The sequence below is a fragment of the Pristis pectinata genome, chromosome 5 (genome assembly GCF_009764475.1).
Source record: "Pristis pectinata isolate sPriPec2 chromosome 5, sPriPec2.1.pri, whole genome shotgun sequence".
Classification (NCBI taxonomy): domain Eukaryota; kingdom Metazoa; phylum Chordata; class Chondrichthyes; order Rhinopristiformes; family Pristidae; genus Pristis; species Pristis pectinata.
Window position 1 is genome coordinate 72704136 of NC_067409.1, and position 19660 is coordinate 72723795.

The following is a 19660-nucleotide window of genomic DNA, read 5'->3' on the forward strand; positions in this document are numbered from 1 at the left end:
TTGTGGAAAATCTATTTCATCTCAAGATCTCACAACAGTTTCTGTTCTGGCTGACGTGATTAAGGCTTTAAAATCTTAACTGCACTTGCAGTTATCAGCACTACCCAATACAACAACTAATATTAGCTACAAGTCAAACCCTCCCACTCCAGCAAAAAAGAAGAAAGGCTTGCTTGGTTATTGTACCTTTTTATGATCTCTGAAGGAATTTAACAGCCAATGAAGAACGTTTTGCAGTCTGGTGACTGTTATAGGAAATTGCTAGCAATGCAATACAAGCTGTAAGGATGGTTGCAGACAAGTATACAACCCCTCCCCCTACCCCAAACAATCTACTGAAAATGTAAAATTAAAACACTCAGCAGGCCAAGCAGCATCTGCAGAGAGAAACAGAGTTAATGTTTCAAGTCAATGACCACTCATCAGAACAATAAGCCCAAGTAAATTGTCAGACCAAATGCTCAAGGAGTTTCTGCAGAATTCTTCATTGGGTAAATTTGGCAGTGTCAGGCTATAACTTCAGTTTGCCATTTCTGGCTAATGCAGTTACTCAAAATGAAAGCAAAGGCAGCCTCACATAACTTGGTTCAATAAAAGCACTGAAACACAGAAGGATCAGGTAAAAGTAAAAATACTTGAGTGGAGAGAAAATCTCAGCAAGATAAATCAGAAAGAAAAATTTTAAGAATAGGAGTATAGACAAAGAAATGTTCCCACTAAAAATAATTTGAAAAAAAAAATCATGACAACCACAAAAAGGACCAGATTGTCATAACAACCTTTTCTGAACCACTTATGGTAGAAGTCCGTGCTGCCAGACAGGGTCTGTGGTTGGTACTAAGTAAAACAACATGAGTGATGAATCTACAGTACTTGACCTCATCCTCACCGATCTATCTGTGGCAGATACAAATGTCCATGATAGAGATAATCACCACATCATTCTTTGCATCAAGGACACACTCCATTCTGTAGTGTGGCTCCATGAATGTGCTAAAGGCAAAGATTCAGTCCTGATGCAGGGTCTCGACCTGGAACTTCAACAATTCTTTTCCCTCCAGGGTTGCTGCTCAACCCATTGAGTTCCTCCAGCAGTTTGCTTTTTTATCTACAAACAGGACTGCAGTTACCTATCCTGCCTACTCTAACAGCACCTATGAAGCCCTCATCCTCTACTATCACAAAGGACAAGGGCAGCAGGTTGGGACTACAACCATATGCAGGTGGCTCTCCAAGTTGTAAACCATCCTGACCTGCTGGTCCTTCATTGTCACTGGGTCTAAATCCTGGGACTCCCTCCCTGACAGCACTATGGGAGCACCATAAGGACTGAGGTAATTAAAGGAGGTAGCTCAATGTCACCTTCGGAAGAGCAATTAGGGATGGGCAACAAACGTTACTTTGCCCAAATCCTGAAAATGAATTTAAAAAATGATTAGGTTACATACCACATAAAAGTTTAATGAGCAAGATAAGGCCTTATGGAATTGAGGGGAACATGTTAGTCTAGAGCAGCACACACAAAAAGTGCTGGAGGAACTCAGCAGGTCAGGCAGCAACTATGGAGAGAAATAAACAGTCAACATTTTGGGTTGAGACCCTTCATCTGGACTGGAAAGGAAGAGGGCAGAAGCCAGAATAAGAAGGCTGGGGGAGGGGGAGGAGCACACACAGGCAGGCAGATCTGGAGAGAAGATTGGTTAAAAGTCAAAAGGAAAAAAATGTGGACAAATAGGTCATCTTTAAACAGCAGGTTATACTTGGTGCAGTTCTTATCGTCACTGTAGCCTCAAATATTTCAATCTATATTGATAGCTCATTTGAAAAGACCTATTGTAACATATCCCAGCTGGCCAATGGTACATAGTAAGGTGTGAGGAAGAGACATAGTGTCTGCAAAGGGATATAGAAAGGTTAATTGATTAGGCCAAAAAGTGACAGATGGAAAATAATGAGAAGGAGTATATGTGAGGTTATCCACCTTGTTAGAAAGGAGGGAAGGAAAATAGATTACTTAAACTGTGTGAGACAATTAAATATTGGTATTTGGAGAGGTTGGAAAACCCTCATACAGCCAAACTTTCTAGTACAGAGTCCTGGGGTCACAGAATCATACAACACAGAAGCAGGCCTTTCAGTCCACAATGTCCATGACAACCATCAAGTACCCATTGAGACTAATCCCGTTTACCAGCACTTGGCCTGTGACCTATTATACACTGGCAATTCAAGTGGTTGTCTAGATACTTTGTAAACGTTATGAGAGTACCTACCTCCACCAGCCTTCTGGGCAGTCCATTCTGGTCAGAGTGTACTTTGAATGTTGGGTTTGGTTCAGGTTATCAAGAAAAGATAAGTTCAGGCAATGGGGGAAAATTGTAGGCAAGAACTTACCAAGCAGACTATAGTTTGAACAGGTTCTGAGGAAAGACCAGTGGCTCCTGCTCCTTCCAACAAGGAGCGAGATGTGTGAAACCAACACCAGGTTGTTTGAGGATGGAATAAAAATGGTTTACTGGTTTATTTATTGTTTTATTGTTGTCACATGTACCAAGATACAGTGAAAACCTTTTGTTTTGTGTGCCATCCAGACAAATCATGCCATACAAAATTACATCAAGGTAGTACAAAAAAACGGAATGCAAGATATAGTGTTACAGTTAGAGAAAGTGCAGTGCAGGTAGACAAATAAAGTGCAAGGACCACGTTGATTGGGAGATCAAGGGTTCATCCTTTAGTGTAAATGAAAGCAGAACATTCATTCAAATTAAACCACTGAAGTGGAGCTGGGTTCAAACAACAAAATATCATCAAGAAATTCTGTGCACAAAGTGTGTTCTAGAATGAACTTCTGGGCAACAATGGAAGACAAAACCCAGGAAGTAATCAGCAGTTTCTTAAAGGGTCTTTGATCCCTCTGGGTGAATGAGGTAACGGATAGCTTAATCTTCTTCAATTGTAGTCAAAGTCGAGCTTATTGTCATATGCACAAGTAATGTATACGCAGGTGCAATGAAAAGCTTACAACAACATCACAGGCAGAGAGCATCATATAAGCAGCATTCACAAGTAAAACATAAATTATACACAATTTTTACAAGTAAAAAAACACAAGTAGAAAAAATAGTGAAGTCTATTTTAGTGCAAAGTGATCAGAGTGGTCATAGTGTTGCTAAACTGTAGTGTAATTATCATGAATTTGCATAGTAAGGTGGGGCCTTTAATCATAAATAATCTGCACACTCAGTCATTACTTTAACTTCTTATCTGAAATCTGATGCCTGGAATAATGGAGCAGTCCCTTAGTGCTGCATTGTATTACAAATTTACTCAAAGTCCCTGGAATGGGGTTGGTTCCAGAAACAGGTCCTCTTTAATGAAGCAGGACATCAATATTTCCCAATGAATCCACCTCATTTGTGGTCCATTCACAGTCAGTGACGGGAACAAAATGAAGAAATCTTCCTGCTCCAGAGCAGCCTTGTTCTTGGCAAACTTCACAGTATTAACATTTTAACTGAACCACTGTGCTATATTGGAGACAACCTAAAACGGCATTTATATTTTCTGGCAGTGAAAGCACAGAGGAAGTGGAGATAGGGTGGGGAGAGGTGGAGTGGCAAGGCGCCCTTTTATGTTCCACTGCATGGGAAGGAACACCCAAACTCAAGCCAGACAATGGAGCTGACATTCTTGTTGCAACAGTTCCTCTATTTCCAGCAACGTCATCCGCTTTCTCTGCTCAATAATGCACTTCTGCAAGGTTGTGCAGGGCTGGCACAGTGGCATAGTGGTTAAAGCTGCTGCCTCACAGTGCCAGAGACCCAGGTTTCATCCTCTGTGTGGAGTTTGCATGTTTTCCCTGTGACCATGTGGGTTTCCTCCAGGTGCTCCGGTTTCCTCCCACAGACATGTGGGCATGTGGGTTGGTAGGTTAATTGGCTGCTGTATATTGCCCCTAGTATGTAGGTGAGTGGTAGAATCTGGGGGGGGGGGGGGGGAGTTGAAGAGAATGTGGAAGAATAAAACGATATCAGTGTAGGATCAGTATAGGGTGCTTGGTGTGTTGAAGGGCCTGCTTCCATGTTGTATCACTGTATGACTACATCCCAGCAGAAAAGGAGTACATCAAAAGATTTTTGAAAGAGATTCAACTTAAAATGAGAATTAATGGCCATATAACAAATCCAAAGCTATTAACATTAACAAAGTAAAGCAGAGTCTATAAAATACAGGGTGGAAGCAAGATGCTTAATAAGGCTAAGTATGAAAAACCTCTAAGAAAAGGTGTAGTGGGATCAACTGGAAATTTAAAAAGGGAAACAATGAATAAATAGTATTTGCCTCAGTTTTCACACAATATAGATAGATAACTTTCTGTTCAGATGATCAGTTTGGTGTTGATTACTATATCAGTAAACTATATCAGTATGCACATCAATAGAATTACTGAAGATTTAAATTCAATTTGAGCTTGCGTTCTGGAAGATCAATGCCAGCATTTATAAAATTACAAGTATCTTGCTTCTACACTTAGCATCTGTATTGTTATTTGTTAAACTGATCCTTAAACCAAGGGTGATTTACATTATATGAAGATTTATTGTGTGATAATGAAACATACTTGGTTTATTGTTGAGTAATGCCCAATCACAAATACAGTAAACAGGTTTAGAATAAACCATGGATAGTCACAGCCTCCTAAAATGGAAATTTTGTGGATTGAGATAACTAATACTCTTTTGTTATGAAGTGACGCAAATAAAGTTAAAAGCAACCTGCTGAGAGGTTGATTATATCTTATCTGTAATAGATAAGACTCAATGTTCAGAGCCAGTAAGATGAGAGATATAAGAATCATTTGGAGTATTTAGACAGGCTAACTATAGACAAGGAGGCAGGACTGAGAACAGTGATTGAGCATTCAAAAGTTGAAAACCTACCAGGCTTTAGCAGCATCCTGAGCAAATTAACAGGAAATAGCAGAGGTTTGAGGTAGAATTTTCCAAACATTTTTAAGTATATCAAGAGACTGGGCTGATGTTAATGACTACTCAAAATGTGGGAACATGCTAACCTAAGACACTCAGCAGAGCCTCAAAATTATAATTCAAGACCAATTCAATATTTGCTTAAAAACAGATATAACTGATGGGAGCCAACAGATTGATTAAAGGTAAATTGACAATTTTAAAGGAGTAATTTGAGGAAATAATGGACTGCATTGTTAAAAAAAATACAGTGGGCTTTGTAGATACGGATTTTCAAAAGGTATTTGGTAAGTTGTTCCATAGGAGATCTGTTGCTAACGTTAAGGCCTCTTTGAATTCTGAAGACCCAAGGTCAGTTTTTGTACTACCACACATATGCCATTTAATGTAATGAGAGTCTAATATAAATTTCGGTATGCAGCAGTCCCTGGATTACATAACTGCTCAGCTCCTGAAAACTGTCCATAAGTCAGAAACTTAAAGTTCTCCATAGTAACCCATTTCATATATCACTCTAAAAACACTTGCTATAATTTTATTTCATTCAATTATCATCCTAACATTGTCCATAATTAAACTAATGGAATATATACTGTATCCAGTCATTAATAAATACCATGAAACATATTATTGCTAACTTTAAAATGCTTTAAAAACGTCTGGGAGAATTTGCATAAAATTGGATTTCTGGAAGTCAGGTCATTCGTAACCTGGGGAGCCTCTGTATGGTAAAATCATAAGCTGTAAATTTCTACATGTAAATTAAAACTGTATTATCTTACCTTCTAAGATACAAGATATTTATTTATTAGTCACATGTATATTGAAACACACAGTGAAATGCATCTTTTGCATACAGTGTTCTGGGGGCAGCCCGCGAGTGTCGCCATGCATCCGGCGCCAACATAGCATGCCCACATCTTCCTAACCCATACATCTTTGGAATGTGGGAGGAAACCGGAGCTCCCAGAGGAAACCCATGCAGACACAGAGAGAACGTACAAACTCCTTACAGACAGCAGCCGGGATTGAACCCGGGTCACTGGCGCTGTAACAGTGTTACGCTAACTGCTACACTACCGTGCCTGGAAATAGATAGGGTAGATGGTCAGTCTTTTCTCTGGGCTAAGGGAGTCTGAAACAAGAGGTCATAGGTTTAAGGTGAGAGGGGAAAGATTCAAAGGAGTTCTGAGGGGCAGATCTTCCAATATATATTTATTAGTTTCAATAAGTCAAAAAATCTGATAATTAATGATCTTAATGGTAATTCATTCGGATTTGGCATAGAAAGTTTTTTTAATCATTATTTTCATACAATTTTAATGGATTACCAACCTGATTGGTTTTAAAAGAGGCTGCATTATTATTTTGTATAATGTGAATAAGCATCCAGTTTAGCACATCCAATGTCACTGAAATTTTAATACTGTGTGCATTTCATGAAATTAACGCTGCACTTATTCAGGTCTCTCTCTAGTAGAGACCTGAATAAGTCATGGTGCATTTTGCAATCATGTGATGCAGCTAGCTAAATTAGATTGAGACCATTTCAGGAACAAAAGTTTCCATTGTACTTTATATTTATGCAAACACTGGCATGCCGCATGCATGCAGTATTTCCCTCATCTTCTTTCTATGTTTCCCAAGAGCTCTTCTGGAGAATTCTGGTCATGTTTAGATTAGTCTCAACTTGTTCTAAATAAAATACCTGAGACTTGTACATGAATTTACTGCCATTTTTCCCTCACTTGTACTTCATAATCACCCTGACTTGATTCCATGCAATCGGGGTTGGTTACTGACCTGAGTTCCTTTATCCTGACCCATATCCCTTGCTTTAGTATCCTAAACTCTATCAGTCACATCTCTGAACATATTCAGTGGCTAAGGTGAGGAAGTCTTCTGAGATAGAGAACTTAAAAGATTTACAAGCCTCCACAGATATTTTACCTCATCCTTTAAATGGCCTCTGTTTATGCCCCTGATTTTAGGGTTTCCAGCTGGAAGAAACAGCCTCCCAATACTCAAATAGTCTTACTTTAACTTTCAGTGAGATCACCTTTTATTCTTCTAAACTAAGTGGCTGTAGGCTCATCCCACTCTATTTCTTCAGAGGACAGTGGTTGTAACCCAGGAAACAATCGAGTAACTTTGCATTGCACCATCTCCAAAGGAAACATATTCTTTCCAAAATAGAGCGATCAACATTGCACACAGCAATAAAAATAGAGAAGACCAGAAACAGGTCAGGCAGCCTCTGTGGAAATAAAACATTGAACAAGGAACAGTACAACACAGAAACAGGCCCTTCAGCCCACTGTGTCAATGCTGACCATATTCTAATCCCACTTGTCTGTATTAATTCCATGTCCCTCTGTGCTCTGCTCATTCAAGTACCCGTCCAAATGCCTCTTAAATGTTGTTACTGTTCCTGCCTCCACCACCTCCTCTGGCAGCTCATTCCAGATACCAACTACTCTTTGTGTGAAAGATTTATGCCTCAGATCCCCTTTGAACCTCCCTTTCACTTTAAATCTTTGCTCTCTAGTTTTAAACACCCTTAACATGGGAAACAGACATAGGCTATCTATCCTATCTATGCCTGTCTTAATTTCATATACCTTGATCATGTCACCTCTCAGCCTCCTCTGCTCCAGGCAAAACAGTCCCAGCCTATCCAGTCTCTCCTTATAACTTCTTCAGTCCAAGCAACATCTTTGTGACTATTTGCTGCACCCTCTCCAGCTTAATCACATCCTTCCTATAGTGTGGTGACCAGAACTGCACACAATACTCCAAGTGTGGCCCAATCAATGCCTTTTTTTTTGTATAAAACGTTTACTAGCTAAAAGCACTACAGAAGACTACAAATATCAAATGTATACATCTAATACAGAAAGGATCATCTAATCAAGTACAGAACTTCAGAGATTACCGTAAACTAACACCCGCAAAAACACACATGCGTCACTATGCGCGCTACCACAACACTCACTACTTCATATCAAAATCGTACTGGTGTCGTCCACGACACACGCAGTCCCCTGAGGGGCCCACCGAGCGCGGAACTCGGCCAGGGCGCCCGCGGAGACAGCGTGCTCCCTTTCCAAAGACACCCGTGCGGGCACGTAAGCACGGAAGACGGGCAGGCAGGCAGACCGGCCAGTACCCTCAGCCGCCCGCCGCCGTGTCCCGTGGATGGCCAGCTTGGCAAGGCCCAGCAGAAGACCCACCAGGAGATCCACCGCGCACCCCTCCCCGCGCCGCACCGGGTGCCTGTAAACCAACAGCGCCGGGCTGAAGTGCAGCCAGAACTTAAGCAGCAGCCCCCACAGATACTCGAAGAGGGGCTGCAACCTCTCGCACTCCGCGTACGCGTGGTACACCGTCTCCTCCTGGCCACAGAAGTGACAGGTGGCCGGGGTGTCGGTGAACTGGCTCAGAAAACAGTTGCAGAGCACCGCCTGGTGCAACACCCTCCACCCCAGGTCCCCGATGTATAGCGGGAGGACTCCCGCATAGAGAGACCCCCACCGGGGACACCCCCCCCCCACCACCTGCCGGCAAGATGGACCGCCACGGCGTGTCTGGCTGGCAGACCAGGGCGAGGATGTGAAAGGTGTGCAGGAGCAGCCCGTACAAGAACCGTCTAGGCGCCTCGCGGAACGGCACCTTCGGCGTGTCTTCCAGGCAGCTCAGGTTGTGCTGAGCCGCCTCCTGCGAGAGATGCCGGGCCCTGGGCCCGACCAGCAACTCCGGCAGGGCGGGGGCCGGCGCGGCCGGGACCCCCCGGCATCACCCCCAGCACCCTCTGCGACTGGAGGGGGATCGGCCACACGCTCACCGCACGACACCGCGCCCCACACCTACATCAGATCTTGGTAGAACCCAGGCAGCTCCCGCAGAGTGGCACGGCCGATCCAATCAATGCCTTGTACAGCTGTAACATGACATTCCAACTGTTATACAATGCTTCAGTTGATGAAGGCAAGCATATCATATGCCATCTTCACCACCCTGTCCATCTGTGTTGCCACTTTCAGGAAACTATGGACTTGTACCCAAGGTTTCTCTTTCTACAACACTCCCCAGGGCCCTGCCATTTACTGTGTAAGTCCTGTCCTGACTTAAATTCCCAAAATGCATAACTTCACACTTGTCTGAGTTAAATTCCATCTGCCGTTCCCTTGCCCATTTTCTTAGTTGATCTATATCCTGTTGTAATCTTAGACAACCTTCTTTGCCATCTACCAAACAACTAATTTTGGTGTCATCTGCAAACTTACTAATCATGCCACCCACATTCTTAGTAAAATCGTTAGTATATATGACAAACCACAAAGGACCCAGCATCAGTCCCTGTGCACACCACTGGTCACAGACTTCCGATCTGAAAAAAAACCTCCACCACCACCCTCTGCCTCCTACCACCAAACCAATTTTGTATCCAGTTGGATTGCTCACCCTGAATCCCATGAGAACTCATCTTCCGGACCATCCTACCATGCAGGACCTTGTCAAAGTTCTTGCTAAAGTCCATATAGACAACATCTATCACTCTGCCCTCATCAATCCTCTTGGTCACCTCTTCAAAAAAAAACAATCTAATTTGTGAGACATGATTTCCCACACACAAAGCCATGCTGACTATCCTTAATCAATCCTTGACTTTCCAAATGCGAATAAATCCTGTCCCTCAGAATCCCTTCCAATAACTTTGCCACCACTGATGTAAGGCTCACTGGCCTTTAATTCCCTGGCTTATCCCTGCTGCCCTTCTTACATAAAGGCACAACATTAGCTATCCTTAAGATTTCCAGTACCTCACTTGTGGCTAATGGAAATACAAAAATCTCTGCCAAAGCCCTAGCAATCTTGTCCCTTGTTTCCCAGAACATCCAAGATATATTTGGTCAGGCCCCAGGGATTTATCCACATTTGTGTGTATCAAGACCTCCAACAGCTCTTCCTTCATAACATTGATCAAGTTCAAGTTTATTGTCACGGGCATACATACATAGGGTATAAAAGCCATGGAAATTAGCTTTTTTGCTGCAGCAGCACAGTACATTACAAGCATGACAAACATAAGTTGACATAAACTTAAATTAACTTAAATTATACATAACTTACATTACAAAATAAACATAATGACACTAGTGCAAGTTGAGAGAGAGTAAAAGCAATATAGTTCGAGGTAGAATTAGGGTTTTTCATGTTGGTTCAAGAACCTGATGGCAGCTGTTGTTGAATGTTGAGGTGTGGGTCTTCAGGCTCCTGTATGCCCTGCCTGATGGCAACATCGAGAAGAGGGCATGGCTCGGATGGTGGGGGTCCATAATAATGAATGTCGCCTTGTTGAGACATCGCCTCTTGTATATGTCCTCGATGGTGATATACTCCAGGTTTTCACTGTTTCCTCTCCTAAATTCACCAGCTTCCATGTCCTTCTCCACAATAAATACAGATGAGAAGTTTTTATTTAAGACCTAGCCCATTTCCCAAGGCTCTGCAAATAGATTATCACAATGATCCTTAAGGATACCTACATTCTGCCCTGCCACTCTAGTTCTTCTGCACTCTCTCTGTTGTTACCACATCCTTCCTGTAGTGTGGCAACCAGAACTGTACACAATACTCTAAGTGCGGTCTACTCAATGTTTTGTACAATTGTAATGTGACATCTCAGCTCTTGTACTTCATGCTTTGCCCGCTGAAGGCAAGCATACCAAATACCCTTCTGTGGAATGGGTTTAAATGAACAAACTTGTGACAGAGAATAAACTGAAGGAGTAGGATTTATGGGTTACAGATGGTGCAGACATCTGGGAAGAAAAAGGAACACAAATCTTCAGGAAAAGCCAAGAGGGCACCTCAGCACTCCATAACTGGAAGTTTTGTTGCAGGAAGAGCAGGAGAGTCTTCTCTTCCCTCCAGACAGTGACCATAGAAAGTGGGGAAAAATTGGCAACACCGCAGGACTAGTGCAGCAAGGATGCTGCATTAATGTGCAAAATTCAATGAGCTAACTTGAGGTGTTAAGGTAAGGAGGTGGCTATTACACTTGCTGCTCCTGTTGCACCAGGTAGAGTTCCATCAGTTATAACTATACTCCATAAACGAACGCTGAAGAGAATGATTTGATTCCAATTTACAGAGATTATTCTTCATTGTCAATGTTCCCAACAGGGATTCTTAGTGCTGGCCCCCTCCTTTCTGATAATGGCAAGTGCCAAGCTGGAAATGTGCCCCTTATTCATGTCTGCCACACTGGGCCAATTAGCACTCAACTAAGGGGTACTTTGCAGCAGAATTAATAGGCCACTGCATTCAGTTTGCAAGCTGTACCTTGGTTAGAACTTTCACAATCATTATTCAGAAGGGACTTCTTTGTCAATGTGATTATTACAGCTCTGTGATTGTCTAGAGGTTTACATGTGTGTTGAAAATATGGGAAGAGCTTCAAAAGTATTGGTGTTAATTTGAAGAGTGAGGCCTTCTGAAGTTCAGCTAAGAACTCTTCAGGCACAGATAACTGTATTACCTCAGCCTCTGAATTAGTATCTGTAACCTATTGACGTCCATTGACATTGCATGGACAAGTTGGGTCAAGGGGCCTTTTTCCATGCTGTATTACTCTATGATTTCTTATCTTTTTGTGAGAGTGATGAAGGGTTTCTATATGGCATTTAGTTTACTGTAATCCAGATAAATACGATCATGCCTTTACACCATAAACTCTGCTTATTTTACTGAGGACAGTTAAGTTTGCCGTTTGCTTGCATTATTAATCCATTCTAACATGTTTTCAGTCCAACTAGAAATATTCAGTGGGTTGAGCAGCATTTGTGTGGGGGGGAGGAATTGTTGACATTTCGGGTCAAAACACTGGATCAGGACAAACAGAGGAGAGAGTAATGAGCCCCTTTTTTGACTGCCTCTATCCATCATCCACCTGCCTCTGTCTCCCAACTCCACCCCTCCACTCCACTATCTGGCCCATTGTCAGTCCACCAAGCCCCTGACCTATCACTCCCCCTCTCATACAGGCCATCTCCCCTCACCACTTTCAGTCCTGATGCAGGGTTTCGACCCGAAACATCGACAATTCCTTTCCCCTCACAGATGCTGCTTGATCCACTGAGTTCCTCCAGCAGATAGTTTGTTGCTCCAGATTCCGGCAACTGCAGTCTCTTGTGTCTCCAGCTAGAAATATTAATATGTCCAGACCTAACCGAGAAGTTATCATTCTCCACAGGAAGGAGGTTATTGAAATCTCTCTGGTTGGAATTAAAATTCTTTCAGTGAATCTTGACAGGGATAGGTCCTGGCCCCTTCAAGCTCATTCCACCATTTAATAAGATCATTGCGGATCTACTTTATGGTTTTTGCTACATTAATTCAAAGCCTTGTTTTGCTAATGCTTCCTGACTATGTACCACTATACCGCTGTGGCAGTATAGTGGTACATAGTCAGGAAGCAGTAGCTTAGGATGTCTTCACATACTACCTCCTGATACTACCTACCATCCTCCCTCAGCCTGATGAATCAGTTCTCCTTCATGTTGAGCAGTATTTGAAAGAAGCACTGAGGCCAGCAAGGGGATGGAATGTACTGTGGGTAAGTTCAATGTCCATTGATAGTGCTGTCTCCAACTGAACTGGCAACTTTCTGAAGGACACAGATGTCAGATCTGCTGTAGGTGGGGACTAAACCAACATGACGAATAACACTCAAAATGCTGGAAGAACTGAGCAGGTCAGGCACTATCATAAGGAATAAACCTACTTAATTTACCTTCAAGTCAAGTTACGCTTATTGTCATATGCACAAGTACATGTACACATAGGTGCAATGAAAAACTTACTTGTAGCAGCACCACAGGCAAATAGCATTAGAGACACAACCTTCACAAGAAAAACATAAATTATACAAAATTATATAAGAAGGAACACAGTTAGCATCTTTACCATCTTCTTGAGCAGATTCATTTGTCCCTAATGTTATTGGTAGGAGTGAACACCACACAATTCTCACAGGTACCAAGACCCATATTCATACTGAGACCATCTGACATCTTGTGCTAAATCTGATTCAGTGAGTGAGTCTATTCAGTGTTCCCAGCTCTGCTTGGCTCAACACAGCTCCCAATTGTTGAGGTTCAGGCAAGGGGGAATAAGGAAAGAAGGCACATGTAATGCACTGTTCCCACCCAGCAGAAGATATCTGCAGCCCTGCAGCAGCTGGCAAAATGAGTCGAAGAGTCGTAGATCATCTGCCAGTCTCCCAAATGCTCGTGTGGGTGTCCATAAGTCAGGCATTTGTAACCTGGGGAGGACCTGTATTTATTTTCCTCTAATTTACAACTTCACATTTTAACAAATTTTTAGTAGTTTAAGATATTTTAGTACATGTATTATTTTTGTATGTTTTAAACATTTACATCTATTTGAACTTTCAGAAATATTTAAAAGCAGTTCAAAGTGGGTCATTGTGGTCTCCAGGCTGCCAGCCTTTGGTCCACCACTAGAGGGCTATTCACTACATGTGGCCCGCTCCAATTGTCTGGGAACCATGGTGATCACATCTCAAGGTCAAAGGGTAGGTGCCACAATGGGGGAAGAATGTGGGCTGAGTGTGTGGTGGGCTGAGTGTGTGGTGGGCTGAGTGTGTGGTGGGCTGCGTCATCAAGAGGAGCTCACACAAATACCCTTAAGTAGAAGCGTAGAGAATCATGGAAAGAAGGCAGCACAGACAAGTCGATGTTAGCTCTCTGTAGGAACAACGTAACTAATCCCATGCCTCCTCCTTTCCACTTTAGCCGTTCTATGTTTCAACTCTCATCCAGTTCCCTTTTGGAAGATCTGCTTGATTGTGTCATCATTGCCCTGTCAGTTAATACAACCACTCACCACAAAAGAAAAGTTTTTTCTCTCATGTTTAGCTCTGGTCAAGAACATAGAACAGTAAGCACAGGAGCAGGCTTTTCGGCCCATGATGTCTGTGCTAATTTTAACTAATCCCACCTGTCTGCACATGGTGCATTTCCCTCCATTCCCTGCCTCTTCATGTGTCTATCTAAATGCCTCTTAAACATTGCTATCATATCTTCTTCCACCACCTCCCCTGGCAGCGCTTTCCAAGCACCTACCACTCTCTATGTAAAAATCTTGCCTTGTAAATCCCATTTAAAATATACCCCTCTCACCTTTAACCTGTGCCTTCTAGTATTGGACATTTCCACCCTGGGAAAAAGATTCGAACTATTTACCCTATCAATGCCTCTCATAATTTTATATCAGGTCACTCCTCAGCCTCTGACCTCCACAGAAAACAATCCAAGTTTGTCCAACATCTAGCAAATACACTCTAATCCAGGCAACATCCTAATGAGCCTCTTCTGCACCCTTGCCAAAGCCTCCGCATTCTTTTTGTAACGCAGCAACCAGAACTGCACACAATACTCCAAGTGTGACCTAACCAAAGGTCTCTTGCCTTAAATCTGGTTTGACCCTTCCACCACTAGGAAGTGTGCCCATCTAATCTGTTATTTTGAACATCTCCATCACATCTCTCAGCTTTAAGAAGAATCATCTCAGTTCCTCCCTGCAATATCAGTCCCTCACGTTAGGAGACATTCAAGTAAATAGTTGAAGAAAACCATTGGCCAGCTGTTTAATACCAAGATGTACCTGAAAGACACCAATTAATGAGCAGGTATCTCCTTTAAGACAGGGTGAGCCATACTACAATTTAACAGAATATATTTTCATTTGAAGTAAGTACATATTCCCAGTGCAGTGGGTAGAGAATATACCATGTTGTACCATGGAGTATACTGTGAACATAGGGAATATTGGAAAGTAAATTACTCTGTCTACTGCATTCAAGCTAATGTGCTTTAAAAATGTAGAATTTTTTGCTGCAATTACATTAATTCTTCAAAATGATATTCCAACACAGGTACCATGCTTTTATATTTTAGGATGTTGCAAGACAATACGAGGTTATTTATACATAATACAAGATAACACAACTGCTCTGTGCTCACTTCCCTTTGTTCTAGATCAACAAAGCCAATTTACATGGAGAATTTTAAAATCTATTTCACATTCCAACTAACATGTCTTAAGTTCCTTCCTTTTGTGTGAAGGGCAAACTTTTTTCTCCCCAGAATCGATTTTAATACAACAACCAATCTACTGGAGGAACTCAGCAGGACAAGCAGCATCTGTGGGAGGAAAGGAATTGTCGACATTTCAGGTCCTGATGCAGGATTTTGATCCAAAACATTGACAATTCCTTTCCTCTCACAGTTGCTGCACAACCTGCTGAGTTCCTCCAGCAGATTGCTTGTTCCAGATTCCAATGTCTGCAGTTTCTTGCGTCTCCATCAATTTAATACACGTATATTAGTCTCAGCAATGACAAAGACATTGCCATTTTCCAACACTGAGACAAATTAGAGCTCTTTTCCCAAGGGGATGTAGCATTGTCCCATCTGCAGATGTCCTGCCACCTCCTCTGCTGAATTAAGTTGTCTTTGGCCATAATCTCACAGTGTACAAAGTAGGGTGATCTCTTTACATTATGCCTCCCTGGCACATCCAACCCAGCTTGCAAGGAGTGAAATTAAACCTATCTAAAATGGTTACCTTATGCGCTGAGCATTGCAAGTTGTAGGTCATAAGATCTATATAAATCTGGCTCCATTGGCCTGGTCAAATTTCAGGTCTAGCTGAAGAGCCATGCTACAGACTGAAACAGCATCCGCCTCAGTTGGAGGCTCCTCACTTGCATTACATTACTACATTACTATTCCCCTTTTAGGTATGAGGCAATAAGATTTTCTTTAAATATTATTAGTTACTTGTGAAGAAATTTAAATAATATAAGGGAAAGAACAGCCATTATATGCACCGCTGCTTTTAATTCATTGACGTTAAAGGAAATCAATTACCTCTACTCATGGGAATTGAAGATTTTAACATAACCAACAATACCATCATCATTATGTACAGGAGTGACTGGGGTTGAGCAGAACAAATGCTGGCCGTATTCAGTGTTTGCTCCTACAAGTGCTCCCAGTTCCCATGCTTTTTATTATGAATTCTATTGACAAATCTTTTTCTTGGTCTCCACAGAAATCAGCACTCATTTATAGAGGACACTGATTCAAAGATTACCTGAATCTTAAGCTTGGAAAGGCCACTTGTTGTCAGAGGGGGGCACCTCTTCAATTGTTCCTACCTTACAGACTCCACTGTCTACTGACCTGTTTCCTGACAAGGAAATAGGCTCCTGTACTTGGCTTAATGTTAAGGAGTCCATCTCAAGTTGACCTGTAAATCATCGCAATTATCTATCTCAGTAAAACTGGCAACTGCAAGTTTTTATGTTCAACATTCTATTTCATTAGAGTCATGGAATTCTGAATTTATCTCAGTCAGAAAGGGAGGAAGGAGATTTCTCACAATCTGAGGAAGGATTTTACACAATCTGCAGGAGGGCGAGGGGGTCCACTACAGTCTCCTGAAGGGGGAGGAGGTCACTGAAGTCTCCTGGAGGCAAAGGGAATGCACAAGAGTGTCCAGGAGGGAGAGGGGTCCACTGGACTCTCCTGCAGTAGGGAGGGGTTCCACTGGAGTTTCCTGGAGAGGAAGGGGAAAGGGGCTCACTGGAGTGTCCTGGAGGGGGAAGGGGTCGTTGAGTCTCCTGGAGGGAGAGGGGTCCACTCAGTGTGTTTTCCAGAACTTTATTGGTGCTGGGGACAGAAACCTGCTCACTTACCAGTGTCTTTTGATGCTGTAGGGTTGCATTACCATGTTTAGATAACCCAGCATCCTCTACCTCTCTTTATCCCAATGCTCCTATTTTACCTTGACACTGATGTAGAATGTGTGAGTGATGCAATGAGTCCTGGCCGAGGAATAAAGAAGGTCAACTTGCCTAGACACAGCAGACCTGGGTTGGCCAACTCATAATCCTGGGCTGGTGTCTGAGACTATAGTAGAAAACCTTTCTGCCTGAAGCACCACAGATCATGGGAATGCCGTGCTTGCTCATGGCATCTTGCCAACTGGTTGAGTACATCTACAAAAACCTGTTGGAGGCACTAAGCTGGCTCCCCTGGACTATCCTGTCAACTTTACCCCTCCCTTTAAAAAACAGTCAGAACAAGCAGAGAGAAACGGCAGGAATCTGGATTTTGCAGAGATTGTGATTTAACAGCATCTATTGTTTAATTTATTGAACTAGAAATCGAATCAATTTGAATCAATGTTTGAATTCTATAGCAGGAATTAAACCATATTGAACTTTTTTATGATAATCAATGTAGTTTTCTGCTTTTAACCTTTCTTTTCTTTCAGTACAAAATGATATCTTGACCATGAGTTAAAATGGCTCATGGCAAACCGAGAGGGCAAAGGGCAAAGGTTGGAGTGGTGCTCACACTGCACCACAGCAGAGGATGATGCACATGTTCCAAGCACTGAGAGCGGAGCATAGAGTCAGAGAGTCGTACATTCTATGTGTGCTTTGAACAGAAGGGAAGTGGATTGTCACCACCCACCTTGACAGCCTACAATGCAACTGAACCCGTGGTCACCGTTGAGGACATAAGATCAGTCTTCCGGAGAGTGAACACGAGGAAAGCACCTGACCCAGGTGGTGCCCCTGGCCGTGTGCTCAGATCTTGTGCTGATCAGCTGGCAGGAGTATTTGCGGACATATTTAACCTCTCCCTGCTTCAATCTCAGGTTCCCACTTGTTTTAAGAAGAGCACTATCATCCCGGTACCGAAGAAAAGCAAGGTAACATGCCTCAATGACTGCCGACCAGTGGCTCTGACATCCACCATCATGAAGTACTTTGAGAGGCTGGTCATGGCATGCATCAACTCCTGCCTCCCAGACAATCTCGACCCGCTGCAATTCGCCTATCACCGAAACACGTCTACAGCGGACACCATCTCCCTGGCCCTACGCTCAGCTCTGGAGCATCTGGACAGTAAAGACACCTACATTAGACTATTGTTTATTGACTACAGCTCTGCCTTCAATACTATAATCCCAAGCAAACTTGTCACCAAACTCCGAGACCTAGGACTCAACACCTCCCTCTGCAATTGGATCCTTGACTTTCTGACCAACAGACCGCAATCAGTGAGGGTAGGCATCAACACCTCCAGCACGATTATTCTCAACACTGGTATCCCACAAGGCTGCATCCTCAGGCTTCTACTCTACTCCCTATACACTCATGACTGTGCGGCCAGATTCTGCTCTAACTCCATCTACAAGTTTACAGATGATACCACCATTGTAGGCCATATCTCAAACAGCGATGAGTCAGAGTACAGGAAAGAGATAGAGAGCTTAGTGGCATGATGTCATGACAACAACCTTTCCCTCAATGCCAACAAAACAAAAGAGCCGGTCATTGACTTCAGGAAAGGGGGTGGTGTACATGCACCTGTCTACATCAAAGGTGCTGAGGTCAAGAAGGTTGAGAACTTCAAGTTCCTGGGAGTAAACATCACCAATAGCCTGTCCTGGTCAAATCACATAGATGCCACAGCCAAGAAGGCCCACCAGCGCCTCTACTTCCTCAGGAGGCTAAAGAAATTCGGTATGTCCCCTTTGACACTCACCAACTTTTATCGATGCACCATAGAAAGCATCCTATCTGGATGCATCATGGCTTGGTACAGCAACTGCTCTGCCCAGGACCACAAGAAACTGCACAGAGTTGTGGACACAGCCCAGCGTGTCACAGAAACCAGCCTCCCCTCCTTGGACTCTGTCTTTACCTCTCGCTGTCTTGGCGAAGCAGCCAGCATAATCAAATACCCCACCCACCCTGGTCATTCTCTCTTCTCTCCTCTTCCATCAGGTAGAAGATACAAGAGCCTGAGGGCACATACCACCAGGCTTAAGGACACCTTCTACCCCACTGTGATAAGACTATTGAACGGTTCCCTTATACGATGAGATGGACTCTGACTTCACGATCTACTTTGTTGTGACCTTACACAGCACTTTCTCTGTAGCTGTGACACTTTACTCTGTACTGTTATTCTTTTTACCTGTACTACATCAATGTACTCTGTACTAACTCAATGTAACTGCACTGTGTAATGAATTGACCTGTACAATCAGTATGCAAGACAAATTTTTTACTGTACCTCAGTGCAAGTGACAATAATAAAACAATACTAATATCACAGAAACAGGCCCTTCAGCCCACCATGTCCATGCTGACGTTGTTGCCTATTTACACTGACTCTATTTGCCTGCATTAGGTCCGTCTCCTTCTGTGCCTTGCCTATTTAAATGTTAGTTTTAAACCTAGTGATTATATCTGATTCTAGCACCACCTCTGGCAGCAAGTTCCAGCTATCAACCACTCTCTGTATAAAATAGTTACCCCTCAAATTCCCTTTGAAACTCCTTCCTCTCACCTTAAACCTATGCCCTCTAGTTTCTGACACTGTTTTTGAGCAGATGGTTAGGTTATTTTATTGGGATGTGATTCACAACTCACCTTTAAAATTATGTTTAATGTGGGTTCATTTGAGATGGATGTCCCTGTGCTGTAGATCACCTTGGACACACTGGTGACATCCACCATTCCAAGTGCAGTATTCTCCTGCAGGGACATTTAG